General features: G+C 38.8%; 1 pseudogene; it reads right to left on the minus strand.

Annotated features, from left to right (window-relative positions):
- Positions 1 to 2,210: 2,210 nt before the first annotated feature.
- LOC110201357 (histone H3.3A-like) lies at positions 2,211 to 2,633 on the minus strand (annotated as a pseudogene).
- Between the last annotated feature and the right edge of the window lie 20,729 nt (positions 2,634 to 23,362).

Here is a 23,362-nt window from a genome sequence, read left to right on the forward strand (position 1 = left end):
TCCTCCTCTAAAGGTATGTGGGACAAGCTTAGGAGCAGGGGTTTTTATTCAAAATGGTTAATGAGGATGAAATGGTAGATGAGAAACCAGAAGATCTTGGAAAAGCGTGAGCCTGTCATTCTGGCTACTTCACAAGTCACCAAAACTAATGTGATTATTATCATTATCATTATCATTATTATTATGGCCAATAATAATAATAATAATGGCCATTTCTATAGCACTTTGGAGTTTGCTAAGGAGCCATGTATGTTGGAGCTTCACAATCACCAAGGAAGAAAAGAAGGAAAGGAGGGAGGGAGGGAGTGAAGAAGGGAGGGAAAGAAGGAATAGCTGTTGTGACCCTCCTTATATAGCCTAAGCCAGGGGTGGGGGATATGTGGCCTTGAGGCCACATGTGACCCTCTAGGCCCTTGGGTGCAGCTTTTTGGAAACTTCATAAAACGAATCCTTTTATTGAGGAGATTTGTCCTGTGAAGTTTGGATTCAGTCAAAGGGTGCTTGAGGATGTAGAGGGCCACATGTGGCCTTGAGGCTGCAAGTTCCCGTCCCTGGCCTAAACATTTCTAATTCCTTCAATGGTCTTCATATGGTATGGCCTCCAATCCTCCACAATATTGCCCTTTCTCTGGAAGTTCCATGGTTTGTCACTCCTTAATGTAGTAGCCAGAGCTGAATCTCATATATCATTTGTGATCTGATCTATCAGATTGTATTTGAAATTCAGCTTTTCAATTATGCTCCCTGAATTTGTTTGTGTACAGAACAAGGTTTGTACTATGACAAGTGATTCATGCAGTCACTTGTAAAATATGATCCTGACTTCTCATAATTTTTCACTTACTGTAAGCATGAGCAAATAATAATGATAGGTAGCATTTATATAACACTTAAAGTGGACAGCATTTTGCAAAATGTTATACTAATATTATATCATTTCAAACTCACAGCAACTCTCAGAGGTAGGTGTTACTGAGGAACGCAGATATCAAAGTATTTAATTAAGTGATTTGCCCAAGCTCACACAGTTAGTGAGTGTCTGAAATTAAATTTCAACTCAAGCCTTTCTGACTCTAGTCCAGCATTCTGTTCACTGGACCTAGCTGCCTTAACCTTAGGGACATCTTTAACTTCTTTATGACCTCCCATCCAGTCACTGAATCTTTCTTCAAGAGCACCACTTGTATCTCTTTCTTCCCTTCTTCCTCCCTCTTTCCCTCTTTCCTTCCTCCTTCCCTCCCTCTCTTTCTTCTTTCTTTCTTCCCTGCCTCCCTATCTCCCTCTCTCCCTCCCTCCCTTCCTTCCTTCTCTCCTTCCTTCATTCTCATTCCCATGGACAGCAATGCCCTTAAACTAGGGAGAGACACCATAAAAATCACAGGTAGGGGTTTATGGCAATGAAATCCAGCTTGGAGATCTACCAATCTCCACTCACTCTGCTTTTAGCTGAACTGTATAACTGCACCCTGCCTCTCCTCAAGAGTATGTGCCTTTGCTCAGGCTGTTTTTCAGGGCTAGAATGCCCTCCTCCCTCTCTTGAGGGGCAGTGTGATGTCATGGAAAGGGCCCTGAAAGATGTGGGTTCAAGTACAGCCTCTGACACATCCTGGCCGTGTGACCTTGGGCAAGTCACTTATTCTCTCAACGCTGTAGGCAAGTCTGTAAGACTATAAATTGCAGAGAAGATGCCAACTCACATCTCTGACAGTGCATAAGCTACATTGCCAACTCTGTCTACTTTCTGGTAGGCTCAGGCACACAAGACCCAATACCCTTCAATTACAAAGGAGGTCTTCCATAGGTCCTCTCCCAGGGTTTTCTCCAAGGAACAGTAACTATGGAAGGACTACAGGTTTTTTCAGAGAAAGGGGAAATTTGCCCTAGAACAGGAAATTTGAAAGGACTGTGATGGCTCTTGTATTTCCTTAAGGAAGTCTGGGCAGGACAGAGCTGGTAACAGGAAGGTTCTTATGAGGCAAGAGTCAGACTTCTACCCCAGTTGGCTGAGCCATCTGACTCTAACTTCAGCTTATAGTGCACGAGGTGGGAAGGGGAGGGCAGCGAGGGAGTTGGGGAGAAGGAACTTAGAGGTTGGGAGGGAGACTTGGTCTTGGTCCAACAAGTTGATCCCCTCAGTGCCAATGAAAGTGCTTTTTTTCTTTTCTTTTTTCTTTTTTTTTGTGTTTTACAAAATTTACTACAAGACACCATAAAACTGCGTTCATTTAACCTCTTTCTCCCCGTATCCTGCGAGCCAACTGGATGTCTTTGGGTGTGATAGTAACTCTCTTGGAATGGATGGCACACAGGTTAGTATCTTCAAAGAGACCCACCAATATGCTTCACTAGCCTCCTGAAGGGCACCAATAGCTGCACTCTGGAACCTCAAGTCTGTCTTGAAGTCCTGAGCAATCTCCCTCACCAACCGCTGGAAAGGAAGTTTCCTGATCAAAAGCTCTGTTGACTTCTGGTAACGGCGAATCTCACGAAGAGCCACAGTACCAGGCCGGTAACGGTGAGGCTTCTTGACCCCGCCAGTAGAGGGGGCGCTTTTCCTGGCAGCCTTTGTAGCCAGCTGTTTGCGTGGAGCTTTCCCACCAGTGGACTTAACGAGCAGTCTGCTTTGTACGGCCACCTTGTCTTACCGAACGAACAGTCGATGTTTCCTCCGCTGAATTCACTGCCGATTCCGCCGCTTCTGTCAGCTCCGCGATGCCTTTGACTCTGCCTCGCTCTGAGTAGCTCAAGTCCGGGAACACTCCCGCTCTGATGAACGACCAAACCTCTCTGCACTCCGACAGTGCTTTTTTTCAAGGCCCATCTGGCAGCTGTGCCCTTTACGGAGACTAACTTTGCTTCCACCCATCAGCTCCCAGAAATTGGCCTTTCAGGAAGAGGCAGGCCCAGGAAAGGGAGATAGACCCAGGGGTAAGTAGAATGAATTAGGGGCTCCCTCCCTGCTCTGCTGCTTGTCTTGAGCTGTGAGAATGGGGCCGCCACTCTGGAAGATCTAGTGTCCCATGAGAGGCTAAATTTCAACGACCTACTAATAGAGACCTGGACCAGAAGTCATGAGACCTGGATTCTAGTCCCTGCACTATCCCTGGGCCTCTCTGTAAGATAAGGGAGTTAGGCAAAGTGGTTTCCAAAGTCCCTTCCAACTCTAACAGCCTAAATTAACCTGTGAGATTTGGGCTCCGTTCGACTCTGCCTCATCGCAGCCTCAGTGTCAATGAGTCAGGTAAGCTTTTCTCTGGGACCTTGGGCAAATTCCTTTGTCCTCTTTGGAAGCTCAGTTTCCCCCAGTATAAAATGAAGACATTGGATAACATTCCTCCCCCACTTCCAGTAATCAGTCTCCTTAGATGCCAAATATGACCAACCAAATAACTGACTTTAACAACTGAGCATCAAGAATAATTTGTTCAAATGGGAAGCTACCAGATGGTTCAATTCCTGGGGGGTAGGCTTTCTCGCCAGAAGTAGCCTCTTGATGTACCAGATTCAGGGAAAGAGAGAACATATACTTTCCTTTCCCCCCTGCCCCAATGAGGGGGCCTTTCATGCCCATTTTCTGAAGGGGCTACTTGTGATGTTTGCCCCGGGTGCAAAAATGCCTAATTATTCTTCCTCTGATTCTTTCTACTTCTTGGCTTTGATGCATCTTCATCCTGGAGATCCTTCAGCTATTTCCTCAAAGCTCTGTAGTTCATTTTTCTACCCTATTTCCCATGGATCTTTTAAATAAAATAAAGTAAAATTAAATTTGATTGTCATTTTAAATTGATTCATATCATCACTTTAGAAAGCACTGTACTATACAATGTGCAAATATATTACTTGGAATTGGTTAGCCATGGTGTGTGTGGTCATTTCTGTAGAAGGTTCGGTAACATGTCTTTAGACAAGAATGTAACCTTTTATTATTACATTTCCCTCATTTGTCACTCTTATTTGGTAAGAATGTGACTTGAAAGTGAATAGGTACATGAGGAAAAACATGTAATAAATCTTTCTGTTACTCCTGAAATCTTGCATGATGTTATACTTTCAATGCTTCAATATTGCTATGCGACCTTGGGCAAATCAATGAATCTCACTGGGTCTGAGTTTCCTCATTTGATTTTTTGTTTGTTTGTTTGTTTTGTTTTTAGGCAATTGGGGTTAAGTGACTTGCCCAGGGTCACACAGCTAGTAAGTGTCAATGTTTGGTCTGAGGTCAGATTTGAACTCAGGTCCTCCTGACTTCAGGGCCAGTGCTCTATCCACTGAGCCACCTAGCTGCCCCTCAGTTTCCTCATTTGCAAAATGAGGAAGTTAAACTAAATCCTCCCTAAGGTCTGTTCTAGCTCAAATCTACAAATATTAGCAGGTAACAATAGATGTTAAAATTGGTTGGTTAATCCAAAGTAAACAGATGATTAAATTAACTGCATCACAGAGGTTACTTTTATTTTCAATTTGTGTACTCAGTTAATATAGCTGGATGATTAATCATATTACTAAGAGTGATCAGGTTCCCAGACAACTGAAGTGTGAACAACTGACTTAGTAATCTACTGATAAACAAGTTTTTTTAAAGAGTTGATTAATATTCACATGAATTGTTGACTAAGGTTTCCACTTCAGTGATTTTTCTTCAAAGCTCTTAAATAGATTTGACAATGTTCTTAATCTGACTCTCTCACATTTTTATTTTTAATGAATAATGTATGTCTTGTAATACTTTCTACTCTTCATTTCTGACAAGCATGCCCCTGTGCTTTTAACAGAGATTTTCATTCAGGTCATGACAAGTTGCCAATATGAAAGAATGCCTGAGCAATGATATAATGGCATTCCCTTTACAGGGTTGAAATGAGCTGGTTGTTATCTAGGACTCTGCAGTGGAAGAATACAAGACCTATCACTAAATGCAACCCACCCCTCTCACCACTCCACCCCCAAGATCTGGAGCCTTGAGGAAGTTCTACAGGTGTTTTTAAAATAAAACTAGGAAGCAGGCAGTGTAGAGGAGAATGGGAAGGCATTGAATTTGTAGTAAGAGACCTTATCTCCTTGTACCTCAGTTTCCTTTTGTGCTAAAAAGTGTTAGGGGCGCCTGCGGTTGGATTACATGAATTTTATGATCTCTTCAGATTATAAATCCTGTAATCCTGTAACCTTTTCAGCTTCTATATTAGCCACAATCTGAGCTATGATCCTTTCAATCTATGATCTTATTGTTTGGTTTGGACCTATGAGTTCATTGAGTGGGAAAATACCACTGTGGAAAATCCTTACTTGGATGCAGGTATCTTCTTAGAGAATTAATTGCCTGAGTGCATTGAGATGTGAAATCACTTATTCATTGTCAGGCAACTAGAGTATCTCAGAGACATACTAGAAGCCAGGTCTTCTTGACTCCAAATCTAGCTCTCTATCGATTGGGCCATCCTGCCTCTCATCAATATATTTAACATATCAATCAGTCAATCAGCAAGTATTTATTCTTATTTATTTAAATTAGTTTTTTTCTTCTTTTCAAACAAAAATCTAACTTGTCTCCCTATTTAGAAAGCAAGGCAGACAGAATCCCTATTACAAATACATATCGTCAAACAAAACAAATTCCAACACTGGCCATGTCCAAAAAAAGTTTGCTTCAATCTTCACTCTGAAGCTATCGTCTCTATCTGGAGGTGGATAGCATGTTTCATCACGTGTCCTCTGGAACTGTGACTAGTAATCGTACTGATGCTGAGTTCTCTTAAAATTGCTTGTTGTTACAATATCATAGTTTTGTAAAAATTGTTCTCCCTGTTCTGTTCATGTCACTCTATATCAGTTTATTCAAGTCTTCTGAGGTTTCTTAGAAACTGTCCCTTCATTGTTTCTTCTGGAAAAATAGTATTCCATCACATTCATATGCCATAACTTGAACAAGTTATTATTACAAGCCATTTCCCAATTGATGAAAACTCCTTCAGTTTCCACAAATGGACTGCTATATCACCACAAAAAGGACTGCTATAAATATTTTTGCTTAAAAGCATCTCTTATCTCTTTCTTTAATCTTTTTATGCCATAAACCTAGTATCAGTATCTAGGGGTCAAAGGGTATGCACAGATTAATAGTTTCTTGGGCATAGTTCCAAGTTGCTTTCCAGAATGGCTGGACCACTTCACAGCTCTACAAACAGCTCTACAAACAGTGCATTAATAGACCTGTTCTCCCATTGCCCCTCCAGTATTTTTTACTTTCCTTTTCTGTCAACTTAGTCAATCTAGTGGATATGAAGTGGAACTTTAAAGTTATTTTCATTTGCTTAGAGCATTTTTTTCCCATTTGGCTGTTGATAGTTCAGGTTTCTTCCTCTGAAAACTTCCTTTTCATATCCTTTGACACAATAGGCACTTAATAATTGTATATTGATTGATTTATCAATTGAGAACTGGCTCTTATCAATTTGAATCAGTTTTTCTACATGTCTTAGAAATGAGACCTTTATCAGAAAAATTTATTGCAAGAATTCATTCTTCCTTCCCCTCTCTTCCCCATTTATCTGTTTCTCTTCTAGCAAACATTTATTAAGCACTTACCACGTGCCAGGTTAGGTATTAATATTTATGTTTACACACTGTTTTCTCATGTACATTATTAGTTTATTGATCCTTTATTTTCTATTTAGATTATAAACAGCCTGAGGACAAAGTCCACTTCTCTTATTTCTTTCATAATCCCAAGGAACCTGAGATATTATTCTGTACACAGTGAACACTCAATAAAATTCACATCCTGGCTGATGAAGCTGGGGCAAGGAACTTTATCATTTGCTTTACTCTCCCAAGAAAACTGTATTAGGACTTTTTTTATGGCCACCCATAAAAAGCTGTCTCTCTGAATTTCACAAGATTATATTCCTCACTAAAACATTTATGTTCTTAAAACTTAATTTTCCAGTTCTTAATGATAAGAAATCAACAAGAGATTTAAAAGATTATATCTTAATTGGGCAGAAATGTGGCTTTCAGTTGTGAAGAAATCCAATTTGGGTCTAGAGCTAGCAAGGTTGATCTAAGCCAACATCTAACTATTTAAGATTTATTGGATATTATGTTGAGAAGTTCTCTATCAGAATTCAAGGCATATCTTAATTCCCTGTTATTACAAAGAGCTTGGGAGCAGAGATAGGTAGGCAGAAGTGCCCTATGGCAGGATAAATAATAAACATGCTAATGTATGGATTTCAGACTAACCTTTTCTCAGACAATCAGGTACTTCTGTAGAAGTATCTACAGTAGTGATAAGCAACTTCTAGGTTCAGAGCCATACTGATTTGGGCCATTGCTGGAAACATTTATAGAAAAGGAAGATGATTTTAAAATGAAGGACATTTTTGATTGAGTCTGGGACTTGGGTTTTATGCTAATGAGTGACTGGGACTCTTACAGGGCCAGTAAAATTTATCAATAACCTTGAGTCCACAAACCAATTCCAGGCAACTCATTTTGAGGCTGGTTTCAAAAAATCACCTGGATAGCAACCAAATGAAATTGGAGACAAGAACAGAAAAGGCCCTTGCAGCAAAACAATGGCTTTGTCAAACCTGGAACAAAAGGAAAGGATAATTTAAAATTAATTGGGCTTGTTAAAAGGCAGTGTGAAACCATCTAGCCTTAATTGGGCCATCTGAGACATCTCAGAAACTGCAGGTTGGTTTTATTATTCATTTTCCATTTGCATTTCCAATAATTCCATTTGGGTTCCTTCCATTGATTTATCTCTATTAGCACTGATTTGTTCATTTAATTTCCCTTTCCAACCGGCTATGAGGAATGGCTCTTTTGGGCACCCAAAACATTTGACATGATAACTGACCCCCCAAAAATATTAATCCCCTTCTAATAATGGAAAGATACCCCCTACCAAAACACTAGCCTACGCTATTTTTTTTTAAAGATCCAAGCTGTGATTTCATTGGCATAAGAAACTTCCAGTAAGTAAACTCTCTTTCTATGCAGATCAGCAATTGCACAGCAATTTAGAGAATTGCCTGGAGAAGTCAAAGTTGAAGAGACTTGCCCATGGTCACACAGTCAATATGTGTTACCACTCTTTCTGACACCAAAGACAGCTCTCTATCCACTAGGCCACACTGCTTCTTGTCTTGCTAGAATATACATTTTAAATGTTAACTTTTAGCTAAAGGAGAGAAAGTGGTTCTATTCTTCAGTCCACACAATGAAAATAAGACAAATGAGAAATATAATCAGCTCTGCTTGTCCTCATTATCTTTGTTTTGAGTCTTACAGGATTTGAGAACATGGAGTATATGTGTTTCCCGGGCAGGAAGCTTATATGGGGTAGACCAGATGATATAAGTATTGAGGGTTAATGACCCTGATCCACTCAGCGCTAGTGCTCTCCACCCACCAAAATTCTACTTGGCGTTTACTTTGTACAGATTGTTTACATACATATTTTCATGCTTGTTATCTCATCTGATAAAATATAAGCTCCTTGAGGGCAGGATATGTTTCATTTTTGTCTTTGTAGCACAGCCTTTGGTACAAAATAGACCCTTAATCAATGCTTGATTTATTGATGGACTGATGATGATAATGCTAGTATCATTACTCTATTGATATATTGGCTATGGTTATGGAGGGCTAGGAGTTACGCTAATAAATAGAACCATGGATATTTAGGTCTAGCAAGGACCTTAGAGATTATCTATTCCAACCTTTTCATTTAACATGTGAAGAAACTGAGTCCTAGAGAAGCAGAGTGATTTGCTCATGGTCACATAGCTGGATGGTAGCAGAGCCGGAATTGGAGCCCAGATCTCTTGACCTCTAATTTTGGCAGGCACAATTTTATAGTGGAAAGGGCACTGGGATTGGCATCAGAAGAGACCTGGGTTTGAATTCTATCTCAGTTATTCATGTGACCCTGGGTAAGTCACCCTCTCTGAGTTTCAGTTTCATCGTCTATCCAATTGTTTTTGTTTGTCCTTTGCTCTCCAAGAGGACCAATGGCATCACTAGGGCTATGTCTTCACTTGCTTGTGAATTGGGTTTAAGTGAGGAGGTGATGCGGTGTTTGGGTGCTTGTGTTTGGGTGCTTGTACTTGGACCCCAACTTCTCCCTAGCCTCAGAAACACTATCCCTGACAGTTTCTGCCCAGCCCAAGGACACTGCTTAGCAATTACTCATGAGTGGGCCCCAGCAAGACCCTCATCTCTTTTCTTGGTGCAGTTCCAAACAGTACCTGAAGGAATTATTGGTTTGAACTGGCTTTGCACTGGGTCTTAAAGACGTACTACCGCCCTACCTCATTATCTACATCATTAACTGTATTCTAGACTTAAGACATACGTATACTCCCTACATCTATCTTGTCAGACAAGACATTGATTGGTGGCAGAGTGAACAACTCTCAGTTACCTTGAGCTCTAGTTAACTTAGTGACGTAGCAGACCTAAAACCACACCTCCATGTGGCCCCACTTGTGGGCTTTTCCTAGTGAACTCTGGGTAAAATGCCTGCACAGCAGGTACAAGAAGTGCATGTTCTTTTAAGAACTGACCACTCCTTAACCTCTCCCTAATCCCACCCTGAATCCCCTAGTTAGCATATTTGGCACATATTTTACTGTATTTTATCCTGTATAAACTTTAACTGTACCACTCTAAGATTGCAGGAATCCTTAAGAATCCTTGCCCGCTGAAAAGCATAACAATAAACTTTGCCACCTTGACTTAAAGAATGCTTGAGTCTGTGAATTCATTCCAGATGACCCAACATGTGCTTCAGCCTTTGAGGGGTCACAACCTCTTAACCTCTCATACCGCAACAGAGGGTTGTTGTGTGGAGACTGTGAGTGAGGTTCCAAGAAGGAATGTTAAGTACTTGAGTCAGAAGGGAGTTGATTACACAGTCATGCAAGCTCGAGGCTCCCCCAGTTCTATTGTCACATGATATGGCTCAGGCTTAGAGCGGGATGCATGCCCCACTTAAGAGCCCAGATCTGTAACTCTGTCTCTGCCCTTTTAACTGATTGTCATTGCTGGGCAGATTGACAGGGACTGACTCAGACGGAGATTTTAGGGAAACTCAATCAGCGGGGAATATGGACTGCAATCCTGTTTTCAACCACAATGTCATTGTGATTAGGAAAGTTTGCTAACCTTGCGTACATGGCATAGTTGAAGTTTTCTAAGCTGATTACAACAGGATTCTTCTGTTGCCTAAATGCAGGATGCATTCTTTGCCTAAATGAAGACGATTCAAGCAATATTTCGTAGCTAGGAGATTCCTTGCACATAGGGCAAGTCAATTAGTGCTTAAACACGAAGTTACTTCTGCCAGCTGGGACCTAGTAGTAGACCAGTCCTCATAGGCATTCAAATGAGATAACATGTATAAAACCCTTAACAAACCTGAATTACTATATAAAAGTGAGCTATTACTCACAGACCTCTTTCTACTCTACTACACAAATCCTGTGTAAAGTAAGCCTAATAAAGGTTTTGTGAAACATAAATATTAGATTTTTTTAAAAGCCTATCTTCTAGGCCAGTTGTAAACTTGTGTCTGGGTGTGGCTCCTTCAGTCTCAGTGTCAGAGTCAATTTGATATTTCCAGCTATTTTAACTGGTCAGAAGCATCAAACAACCATTAAATTATAAGAATGATCAAAGTGATTGGGATAGCTATGGCATGGCTGTAGTTTTGACACAAATATAGTCAAAATTCTTATGTAAAGGGTAAATCACTCGCTTTTTAAAAAAATGAGTATAGTTTTTTGGGGAGGTTAGGCAATGGGATTAAGTGACTTGCCCAAGGTCACACAGCTAGCAAGTGTTATGTGTCTGAGGCCCGATTTGAACTCAAGTCCTCCTGAATCCAGGGCCAGTGCTCTATCCATTGTGCCACCTAGCTGCCCCCCAAAATGAGTATAATTATAGCATGATTATGGCAGGATTACAAAGAGGTTTGGTGTAGCACTCTCTAGGTGTAAAAGTTTAAAGCTAGCCTTTTGATATTTGAAAATCATTGTTTACTTCCTTTTCTGGTAAAATACTGTGAAGGACCTTGGCAAACATTTATTGAACAAAAGCAATTGAATAAAAATTGTTATTAAAAAGATGTATGGCCAGAAGATAACATCTGATTAACCTGAATGTTCCATTAACGTCTGTCCAGTTCTTTAACTGTGGGTCGAGCGCTGAAGGGGTCATGAGTGGAAAAAGTTTAAGAAGCCCTGGTCTAGAGTAATAGAGGAAGGCCCCCAACACATGAGATGACATTGGTAAGAGCGTCCTTGGATGAGAAGTCACAGGAGGGTTACAATCTGAATCATTAGAGAGAATACTCAAGTCAAGTTGACAAGTATTAATTAAACACTTACTCTGGCAGTCTCAAATTTTCTTTCCTTCCTGAGGGAATCCAAGCCCATATAATGGTACCATTAGGTTGGTGGGTTATATGTGTTCCCAGTGTAAACATGAGTTTCAACAAAATGTAGGAATGTGGCATCTCCAGAGACTGTTTCTCTTCTGAACTTAGTCCAAACATAGGGTAGCACTATAAATCTGGAGGACTTTTTAGGATGTGGGAGGAAGATAAGACTCCCTGGAAAGTTAGGAGAATTATATATGCTATTTAGATGCTACTGTGAGTCCTTTGTGTATTTTCTGTACCTTTTATGGGGATGAAATAGTTTATCCTTTATCTGTTTTTCATTGCTATCTTGAATGTTTGAACAGGAGACCCATAGAGATGCTTTTACCCGCTTCTGTAGAGTTATAGAGTGCTGAATCTGGAGTCCGGAAGATGTGAGCTCAAAGCTGGTTTGTAACTTATCTGAGCAAGTAACTTATCTCCATCTGCTTCAGTTCCTCATCTGTAAAATGCAGTTAATAGTAGCTCCTACCTCCCGCGTTTTTGTGAGGATCAAATGAGACAATAATTGTAAAGTGCTTAGCACAGTACCAGGCACATAGTAAGTGCTATATAGATGTTAGTTATTGTTGTTGTTATTGCTCTGAGATTTCCTAGAATGAACTTTGATCAGGGGGAAGATGAGCCAATGAGAGTGATTTGGGGAAGATATCCTGGACTTCCAAGGACAGCATCAGTATTGAAGGCATCTCTCCCAATTATTCTACTCAGAAAGTTTTACTGTATTATTGAAATATAGTGTTCATGCTTTGAGTAAGAAGCTATTTTATTACTGTCTTTCTACCTTGTTTTCCCTATGTATCTCTGCCCCCACCCACCCCGGTTGTTGTGAACACAATACTACAATCCATAGGATATGATGGCTTCCTGTCATGATTTTCTCTTTTTTTTAAGTAAAATCTTCACGTATTCTTGAAAACTCAGTATTGTAGCATTACTGCTTTTATATATGTTTAAAATATGAAAGTATACAATAAAATTGTATCTACCAAAAAAAAAAAGTAGTTCTGAAAACTTCTCTGTATAAATGTAGCTTTGAACATCTGACATATGGGTTTCTATAATGTACATCTATCTATCTATCTATCTGTCTCCCTGTCTGTCTGTCTAACTCTCTATGTGTATATCACATATATAATACTATATACATACATATATATACATACATATATATGCAAACATATAACCTTTGTGTCAAACTGCAGTGTTTTAGGTCTCACTCACATGTAGCAAATTGAAAAGATGGGCTTTTATTTTTTGGGGGTAAGCCTGTAAATCTATGTATACATGCACATACACAGATATACTGACATTTAATACAAATGCATTTGTACATATACACAAAATGTCATAGAAAGTATAATGTGTGCTTCTGTATGTATACATACACATATACATTCATATTGAAAATTCATGTCAGGATCAAAGTTTCCACGTATTGTCCTTCCAAAAACAAAGAGGTAAATTGTCCCTACACTAATGAATGAGCAATATTATATGGGAGAGTGAAGATAAACTAGTTTAATACTGGATGATATTACCATTATGGTTGTAGGTCATTACTATTTATGCTCTTAGATGGACCAAGAGCAAATAGATATTTCAGGCATGACAGTTACAGGAATTCTTAGAGCTCTATCATAATGAAGGTAATATAAGCTGAGAAAAGTTCCTAAAGGGCACTTTACCACGTGGCATACTATTCAAAGACTGAATTGCTGACATCCCTGAGCCTAAAAAGGATCACATCTGTATCTGTTGAATGTCTTTGCCATTAATGATAATTAAACAGATGTTGGCAATCTTTTATGGTCTTTTTTCATAGTTTTTAAACTATGAATGTTATACTAAAAGTTTGTGTGCATCTTGTGATCTGAAGAGGTAAAGCTCAGTTTCACAATGTAATTTTAAAATTTTATGTAAAAATACAAATTTGCAAGTTCACTCCTGAATATAGTCCAATGGAATATAGTCCATTACATAACTAGTAGTGAGAATGTAATGTAATGATACAGAGTAGGCTTTCAGATTCACAATTTATATACACACACACACACACACACAATATACACATGTACACACACATCTACATATACACACATATATACACATAAATATGTGGAATTTTATATATTAAAATTGCATATATATATATACATATATTCAACTTATCCTCACAATAATTCTTAAAAAGTGGTATTGCAGATATCATTATCCCCATCTTAAAGATGAAAAAATTTAGACACAGAGAGATTAAGTGATTTACCTATGGTCACACAGCTATTAACTATCAGAGGTCAAACTTAAAATTTGATCCCTCTACTTCCATGTTCAACCTTCTTTCTTACACCCCTCAGCCTCTCTATATTTGAGTCAATAATTATCTGTATTAATGGAAGGAATCATGGAACAAATAATCCAAAAAAGCAATAATAACAATAAAAAGGATATATTTTAAAAGGCACATGCATGCTACTTTGACTTTCTTCTATATTCAGGGTAACCAAGGCTATGAATTAGATAGTAACAAATTGTGTTGGGTATCTGTAATAGCATTTATATAGTGCTTAGAAGTTTGCAAAACACTTCATCTATATTATCTCATTTGATACAAAAACAGATATAAAACTGAAGCCTAGAGAGATTACTTGACAGCAGGATTCAAACTCATGCCTTCTTGACTCTAGATCCTGCACTCTGTCAAGATAGCTGCTTCAATTCCCTGTTAACTATTTAATATCTATTCTTTACAGTTGAGATGTAATTCTCCATATTAAAGAAAGCAAAAATTGGGTAAGTCTGTCTTCTTTTCATCATATGTTACCATAATGCCATCCAACCTAAGTACCAACTCTGTCTCTCCTATTATCCTCCTCTGTCTCTCAACTTGTCTTTGTTATCACAGATGGCATTATCTCATTCATTTTCAACTCTAATGCTCTTGAAATTACTCTTAAAGGATGGTCACCCTTTTTTTTCCTCATTTATCTTCCATTACTTACCTGCCTTGCTTTCGATACATGTCTTCTTCAGTCTGAGTTAGTCAATGAATTGCCTATGCATCTACATAGGTCTCTTTAGGCAGCTTCTCCCTTTTTTTCTCAGAATCATTTGTGTTTGTGTCATTAGAATTGTATTTTTGACCTAGGAACACTTGACCATAGTCAACAAACATTTATTGAATGTTTACTCTGTAACAGGCACTGTGCTAAGTGCTGGAGATAAAATGAAAGGCAAAAAAAAAGGCCCTGGTCTCAAGGTTCCCACTGTCTAATGGGGAAGACAACATGCAAACTACACGCAAAGAAGATATTCAGAAGATAAATCAACGATGATTGACAAAGAGAAGGCACTAGCATTAAAGGTTCTTCTCTTAAAAGGTGCCATTTTAGCTGGCATTTGAAGGAAGTCTGGGAAGCTAAGAGTAGGAGATGAGGAGAAAGAATTTCAGGCATGGGGGACAACCAATGAATATGCATGGAGTTGGAAAGTGAATGGTCACGTTTGAGAAATAGCAGGAAGCTCAATGTCTCTGGATTGGAGAGTATGAAGGGTGAGTAAAGGTGTAGGAAGATTGGAAAGATAGGAGGAGGCCAGATCATGAACAACTCTGAACTCTAAACAGAAGAATTTATATTTGATCCTGGAGATGACAGGAAACTATTGGAGTTTATTGAATAGAGGGGTAATATGGTCAGGTCTGGGTTTGAGGAAGATCAATTTGACAGCTGTTGTTTAATTAACCTAAAAAAAAGAAAAGAAAAACACTACCAGGACAAGGATTGCCTGTTCAATAAGAGCTTCTGGAAAACCAGAAAGCAGTTTGCCATCTTACATTATATATCACGACTTATACTATACACTAAAATAAGCTCCAAGTGGACAGACAACCAATATAAAAGGTCGTATAACTTTTAAAATGTAGAGAAGAACAGAAAGAGCTACCTTTTATTATTCTTGCTATGAGAAAAATAAGGACAAGAGATGGCCATAAAAACTTACATAAACAATTCCACGAATGTAAAATTTTAAAAGCTTGTGCACAAAAAAATCAATGTAGCTACAATAAGAGAAGCTATTGATTGGAGGGAAATCTTCACATCAAATATCACTGATAAAGATTTACCATCTAAGAAAAAGAATTGCTAGAATTATGTAAAAAAAGATCTTTCCCAACAGATAAGTGATTAAAGAATATGAATAGTCAATTAAAAAAAGATTTGCCAACTATCACAACCTAAATGAAAACATGTTCCAAATCACTAATACTAAGAGAAATACAAAATAAAACAACTTGAGTTTCACCTCACACCCAATTACAGATGTTAGAGAAGCTTTGGAAAGGCAGGCACACTATTACATTGCTTTTGAAGCTATGAATTGTTCCAACTATTCTGGATAGAGATTTGAAAAGTCACTTTAAAAATCACTAAATTCTACATTCCCTTTGACCCTGAGATACAACAACTGAGCTTATATCCTAAGGGTCAAAGAGTGAATGGTTCCATATATATTTATATCATCACATATCATTTTTTAAGTTAGCAAAAACTAGAAACAAAGTGTATTTCCAACAATTCAGGAATGGCTAATCAAATTTTAATACGTAAATGTAAAAGAATACTATTGACCCATAAGAAGTGGTGAACATGAATAATTCAGACAAGCTGTAAAAATTAATATGAAATTACATAAGCAGAACCAAGAATACAAATTACTTAATGACCACAATATTGTAAAGGCTGAAATATATCAAAACTCTGGTAAATACAATTGCTAATCTTGACTTCAGATAATTGGCAGTGAAACATATTTCTCTTCTCTTTAAGGAGAGTTGCTGAATTACAGACATATGTTGTTAAACAAGGTCTATTTGTTTGCTTGTTGCTTAAATATACTTTTTGATGCAATGTTGCATCATTAATAAGTGACAGCAATGCAAAAAGAGCATCAATAATGTGTAGGAAAGAGACCCTCACTAGATGTCCAGATAGTTGAACTTCATAATTACTACTATATCATGCCCCCATGCTCGTTTCATGATGTAATTCATTGATTCCAGACTCATTGTCTATTTCCCTCTTCTGCTTTGGTGGTTTATAGTGTATTCCTATAGCAAACCTTTTCACTTCTTTTTCACTTTTCTGTTTCTCTTTTTCACTTCACTGATCATTTCTTAGAACATGCCTCTCCATGTTGGCTGCTGCATTCCCTCACATCAGTACATCTAATTTTCAATGGGAGGCTTAGTGATGCTCTGTGACCTGCCCAGGGTCACATGGCTGGTTAGCTCCTGCTTGTCTACTTGGGAATGGAGCTACAAGAATCTGAAGAGTTATACTCCATGGAATATATATAGGAATATTCCAAAAGGGGCCAGACTATGGATCATGTACTGAATCACGTACCGGCCCTTATGGGAAAACATACGATCGACTCTGAAAGAGTTGTTACTTCGGGATGATTTAGCAAACTCTGTTCCCTTGGTCCCTGGATAGATGAAGGGTAGTGAGATCATGTCAAAGGTATCATATAGGATTGGTCACTAAGCTAGGAGCACACTTACATCTAGGAGCATACCTTAAAAAGGGAGTGACTCCATCTTCTAACTCACTTTTTTCAATTCTCTCATGTGGCCAAAAACAAAAAAAAAACCCAAAACAAGAAACCTCTCCCTTGTTAGGCTTGTAAGGCAGAGGTTGAGAGAGGAGCAGTGTCCTTTCCTCCCACCTCAGCAATATGGCGACTTCAGCAACATGGTGGTTGTCAGTACTTGGCAGTTAAAGCACACATCCTGCAAAGGCACCACCTTTCTCCTACATCTTCCATGGGGTGCACCTTGCCATTATACTCTTCCCACAGTTAAATATTTGCTGTCCTTAGAAAATATACTGAGGTATAATTGGCATCTGGATCCATATTTCCAATTCTGGATACTGGAAGGCTCCAGCATTGACCTTTCACATACCTCCCCTAATGACTTGAGTTAAACAGTCTCCACAAAGTCCTTATGGTAATAGTTCTTGACGATTTCCTAAATGCAATGTAAATAGTTCTAGAGGTCCACAAAGCATACTTCTTACACAGGATTCTTTAAGGAGGACCCAGGCCTACCATAACCAGTGGGACTGGAGATCCCGATCACCCCTAAAGACAAAGTTTTGAAAATTCAGTGAACAAAAGACATTTTACAAAGTTCTCACAAGGCATTTCAGTAAAGCCTTCTAATCAGTTCCCTCCCAGGGTGGGCACACAGAATCTCAGTTTGCTATGTGGATGCCTATGGCCTTTTATATGAGCTATAGCCACACTCAGCTATTCTCTGCTATTCAAGGATTCCTGGACTCAGCCTCTCTATATCTTCACATGCCTCTATTGCCCAGTAAATAGATGATTAACAGAAGCCTGCCAAAGAAACACTTTTGAAGGATGATCTTCATATAAAGAAGATAAGAAAAAATTGGTCCATCTTCCAGAATAGATTGTGTTCCCATGTTATTTTGGGGATATTTTGTTGAAATTTACCAAATGACTCATTGAGCTTTTATTTCATTGGTTTAGGGAACTCTTGATCGAAGAAAATCCCCCTACCAAAGTAGATCTGCAATTGCTCTTCACCCTGCCTTCTTAGAGATTACCTAGGGCAGTAAGAGGTTAAATGACTTACCCAGGGTCATATAGTTAGAAGCAGGAATTAAACCCAGGTCGTCTTGGCTCCAAGGCTGGCTCACTACCCACTACGCAACACTAACTCAGCCTACTATAGCAATTCAGAAAGGATCTTCATTTTATTTTCAAGACAAAAGGAATAATGGATTGTGGGCTCTGGGTAGCTGGATAATTCAGTAAACTGCTATCTGGTGGTGTTGTTCAGCTGTTCAGTAGCACCCAATTCTTTATGTCCCAATGGACCTTACTGTCCATGGAGGTTTCTTGGAAGCAGATTAAGGCAAACAAAGGTTAAGTGACTTGCCCAGGGTCACACAGCCAGTAAGTGTCTGAGGCCCAATTACACTCTGGTTTTCCTGATTCTAAGCCCAGTGTTCTTATCCACTGAGCCATTTAGCTGCCTCTGCTGTCTGGTAGTGGAGTGTTTTTGAAGTTATTTTCATAAGACCTTCTAACCTTGCGTGTTTCAGATTTCTCTCGGTGTCAATCAATGCTCAGCAACTGACTGAACAAAGCTCTTTCTGTGGCCACATCTCTCATGGAGTATTATTTTGATGTACACATGAGAAATGCTATGTCTGAAGAGAGCCTCAAGACTGCATTTTGTTCTACTGAGTCACACCCTTGTTCTTGTGAAATGCATTATTTCTTTTCCCTAAAATAAACCTGAAAGCTGATATGATTTGTTCCCCTTGAACTATGACAGTTCACTTTGTTCATAAAACCTTATCTGTCAGGGCCATGCTATCAGAAAAAGACACTGACAGACTTGAGCATTTGCAAAATCTCTCCCTTTTACTTTGTATCCATGATCTTCAACACCCTATGCTTGGTAATGGCCCAACCTAGCAATTTCCCAATTTATTCCTGATATTCCTTTCCCTTCTTATCTCAGGAAAAAGATGTTTTGTCATAGTACAACTAGAATTCCTCAATACCTCCTATTTGGACTTCCTGAAGATTGAGTGGAAGCATCTGCTTAAATTGGAAGCACAGTGTGATGGCTTCTGTTATGAGGCAAACTTCACAAAGTCATAGAATCTAAGGATTGGAAGGTATCTCGTGGGACATCTAGTATGACATAATATTAAAAATAATAATAACTAACATTTATGTCGTACTTATTTTGCATTTAAGCTTTATAACTGTCCCCCCTCCACAAAGCAGGTATTATCAATCAATTAATCACCAAGTAATTATTAAATGCCTGCTATGTGCCAAATACTATGCTAGGGGCTAAAGACACAAAGATAAAAACAGAAACAGGCCCTGCCCTTAAGGAACTTACATTTTACCAGAGGAAACAACTTGTTCACTTCAAAATATGTGCAAATATATATGAAATGAATATGAGGTAATTTCAGGCATGGGGGAGACATCTGAAGCTGTGAGAATCAGGGGACGTCTTATGTAGTAGGTGGCATTTGGATTGTACTTTGATGGAAACTAGAGATTCTACTGGGAGACTAAGAGATGGAGGGTGGAGAGTGTGCAAAGTCAGTGAGGTGGGAGAGCAGCTATGATACTATAATATCATAGATACCATTACCCCTTATTTTTACAGATAAGGAACCTGAGATTCAAAGAAATGAAATTACTTGCCCAATGGTCACAGAACTAATAAACGTTAGAATTGGGACTCACACCAAAGTCTCTCATGATTCCAAGAATCCTCCCTATAACATTACTAATGGTTAGTCATCCAGCTCTTTGAAGAGTTCCAGGAAAGGGGAACAAATTACCTCTCAAGGCAGCCCATTCCATTTTTTTGATAGCCTGTGGCCCAATCAGCTCTGGACCATCATGGATTTGGGTTTAAATCACAGGGATAGCCAATGGTAATTTACTTCTCTGGTTCTCTATTACAGCTATCTAATTAGGCAACTAGGAACTTTTGAAAGTAACAGGTCTAGTTATTATTCAGTTATATATTATAATAACAAACCTATGAAAGGAATAGCATTGAAACAAGGAAATATTTGATTAAGACAAATTAATATTATGGCAACATAAGACAATTTCAGCTCAGTTTCAGTGGTTAAAGACTTATTGCCTTCCCCTTTTTTAATCTCTGCTACTTCTTCCCAGAGCAATTTGGTTTCTGAGTATCTCCAGGCTCGTGAATCTGATACATAGTCTTTCTGTGTAGGAAGAGTGAAGAGTTTTGAAGCCTTCAGTAAAGACAGGCAACTTTAGCAACCTTGCTCAAAACTTGATCCTACTGGTATCATGCTTACTATTGGCTTCTTACTCCCAGATGGCAATGACATTGTCAATATGTGACTCCCAGCTTGGCTAGTCATCACAGATCACTCACTGTCTTCTACCCTCTCCAGGTAAGCCTGGCTTGTTTCTCCTTCTATATGGTTACAGACCTCACAGAGAACTAGATTCCTCCTCCAATCTACTGGAACTCTCTACATTCCTACTGTGTTATGATCACATAGCCTTATGTGAAATGGAATCCTTGTTCTCTTTAACCTGAAAATTATGCTCTAGACCCAGGAATCCTGGGAGTTGTAGTCCTTTCTCATTTTGGCTACGTCTGTTAATTAAGGATTTTTTTTTTCTCATCTTAAACCTATACCTGCCTCTCTCCAGCTTCCACCAATTGCTCCTAATTATGTCCTCTAGGGCTGAGCAGAGCAAATCTAATCTCATCTCTCTTCCGTGTGAGAACCCTTCAACTGTTGCTATCATCTCCCCCTTTTATCTTAGTCTTTCCAGGCTAAACATCATCAGGTCCTTCAAATATCCTTGCATGTACTATAGGTGATGGCTGGTTTGCACAGTGAGTGTTGGCTTAGAGCCAGTAACACCAATGTTCCAACCCTGCCTCAGAAACTTAGTAGCTGTGTTGTCCTAGGCATGTCACTTAGTCTCATAGCTTAAGTTTCCTCATCTGTAAATGGAAATGGGGATGATAATAATACCCACCTCATAGAATCTTTGAAGGTATCAAATGATATAATAAACATAGGGCAAACCTTCGATTGCTGTATAAATGCTAGTTATTAACATGGTTGACTTATTACAACTTTCCTATGTCCTTTTTAAAATGTGGGAAGCCAAATTGAATACAAAACTCAAGATGTGGTCTGTTCAGGGCTGAACACTACCTCACCTTCCCTGTACACTGTGGCTCTCAGCACAGTCTTAGGGAAAAAATTAGGGTTTTGCTGGCTACACATCACATGGTTGATACCTATTGATCTTGTAATTCACAAAACCCCCATAGGAACTATTGCCTAGCCACATTTTTGCCACCTTATGCTTGTTAAGTTTATGCTTTTGAATCCCAATGTCGAACTTTAAATTTATCACATTAAATTTCATGCAATTAGATTTGGTCTATTGTTCTTGCCTGTCAAGACTTTTTTTTTTTGATCCTGAACTTGTCATATGCTAGCTATCCCTCCCCGTTTCCCATTTCTCATAAGATAAAATACAAACTCCTCAACCTGACATTTAAGGATGTCCTAAATCTGGGCCCCATTTACCTTTGCATCTTTGTGTCATACTATTCTTCATGAGCTATACCTTCAAGCTAAACTATACTTCTAGATATTATCCGAATTTAACACAGTATCTCCCACCTCCAGGTATTAATACAAACTATAACCCACGCCTGGAATGCCATCCCTCCTTCTCTCTGATTCTTAGAATTCTTGTCTTTCTTCAATGCTCAGCTTAGGTACCATTTCTTCCATGACGCCTTAACTGATCACTCCAGTTTTTAGTATTCCCTTCCTTTTCAATTTACTATATCTTCTTCTTCTTCTTCTTCTTCTTCTTCTTCTTCTTCTTCTTCTTCTTCTTCTTCTTCTTCTTTCTTCTTCTTCTTCTTCTTCTTCTTCTCTTCTTCTTCTTCTTCTTCTTCTTCTTCCTCTCCTTCTTCTTCTTCTCCTCTTTCTCCTCCTCCTTCTCCTCCTCTATACCTCCTCCTTTTTTTCTTCCTCCTCCTTCTTCTTTTTGTACATGTTATTCTCCCATACATAGCCTTGCACTATTCAATTTGACTATAAGCTCATTGAGGGCAACAGCTTGTATTTTCACCTGTCTTTCCTGGTGCCAAGCACTGTGCCTTGCAGTTCTCATACTGTTGTTCAGTTATTTCAGGTGTGTCCAACTCTTAGTGATCCCATTTGGGGTTTTCTTGGCAAAGACACCAGATTGATTTGCCATTTTCTTCTCCAGCTCATTTTATAGATGAGGAACTGAGGCGAACAAGATTAAATGACTTACCCAGGATCACACAGCTAATAAACATCTGAGGCCAGATTTGTACTTAGGAAGATGAGTCTTCCTGACTGCAGGTCTGGCACTCTATCTACTCTACCACCTACTTGCCCCATTGAAGTAATTAAGCACTTAATAAATACTTGTTTGATTAATTTAATTGTCTCAAAACCTGACAAGCATATCTTCTATTCCATCTTCTACTTCATATACTATAGAAAAGAGTTGGACAAAATAGGTCCCCTGGGATACTCCATAGCTACCTGTCTTCAATAACTGATTGACATCTCTCAGTTAATGACTACTCTTCTGGTCCATTCATCCATTCAATTCCAAATTACCCTACTTGTACTATCACCTAGTTCACACATCTCCATTTTGTCCAGAAGGATAGTAAGAGAAATTTTACAAAATATTTTCTGAAATCTAAGTATACTTTTCTAAAGCAATTCCTTTATTAACCCATCTAGTTACCATGTCATAAAAGGAATTAACATTTGTCTGCTATGACTTATTCTTGATGAAGTCGTGTTGGCGATTTGTGGTCACCACTTTCTTTTCAAGATGTTCACTAACGTTAGCAATATATTCTAGAATTTTATCAGGAATTTAAGCCAAGTTCATTCACTAATTTGATCAATTAAACATTTATTAAAGATCTACCATGCGCTGAGCACTCTTTAAAGGCACCCTCAAGAAATTCACATTCTACCTGAGGAAAAAGCACATTCATACACAATGAAATACAAAATCACTGGGGATGGGGGGGGCACTAGTTGCTGGAGGGCCCAAGAAAGTTCTAATGTAGGAGGTAGAGCTTGAACTGAAATTTAAGGGAAGCTAAAGCAAGAGGCAAGGATGGAGTGCATTCTAAGCTTGGGGATCAGCCCAAGATAAAGCCAAGACAGGGGAGATGTTGTGTTTGAAGGACAGTAAATAAGTCAGGTTGGCCAGACCAACAACCCAATTTTTAAATGCACACTAAAATAATGTAACATGTTATAT

This window comes from Phascolarctos cinereus, unplaced genomic scaffold, assembly GCF_003287225.1.
Source record: "Phascolarctos cinereus isolate Bilbo 61053 unplaced genomic scaffold, phaCin_HiC Scaffold_5;HRSCAF=322, whole genome shotgun sequence".
NCBI classification, from domain to species: Eukaryota; Metazoa; Chordata; class Mammalia; order Diprotodontia; family Phascolarctidae; genus Phascolarctos; species Phascolarctos cinereus.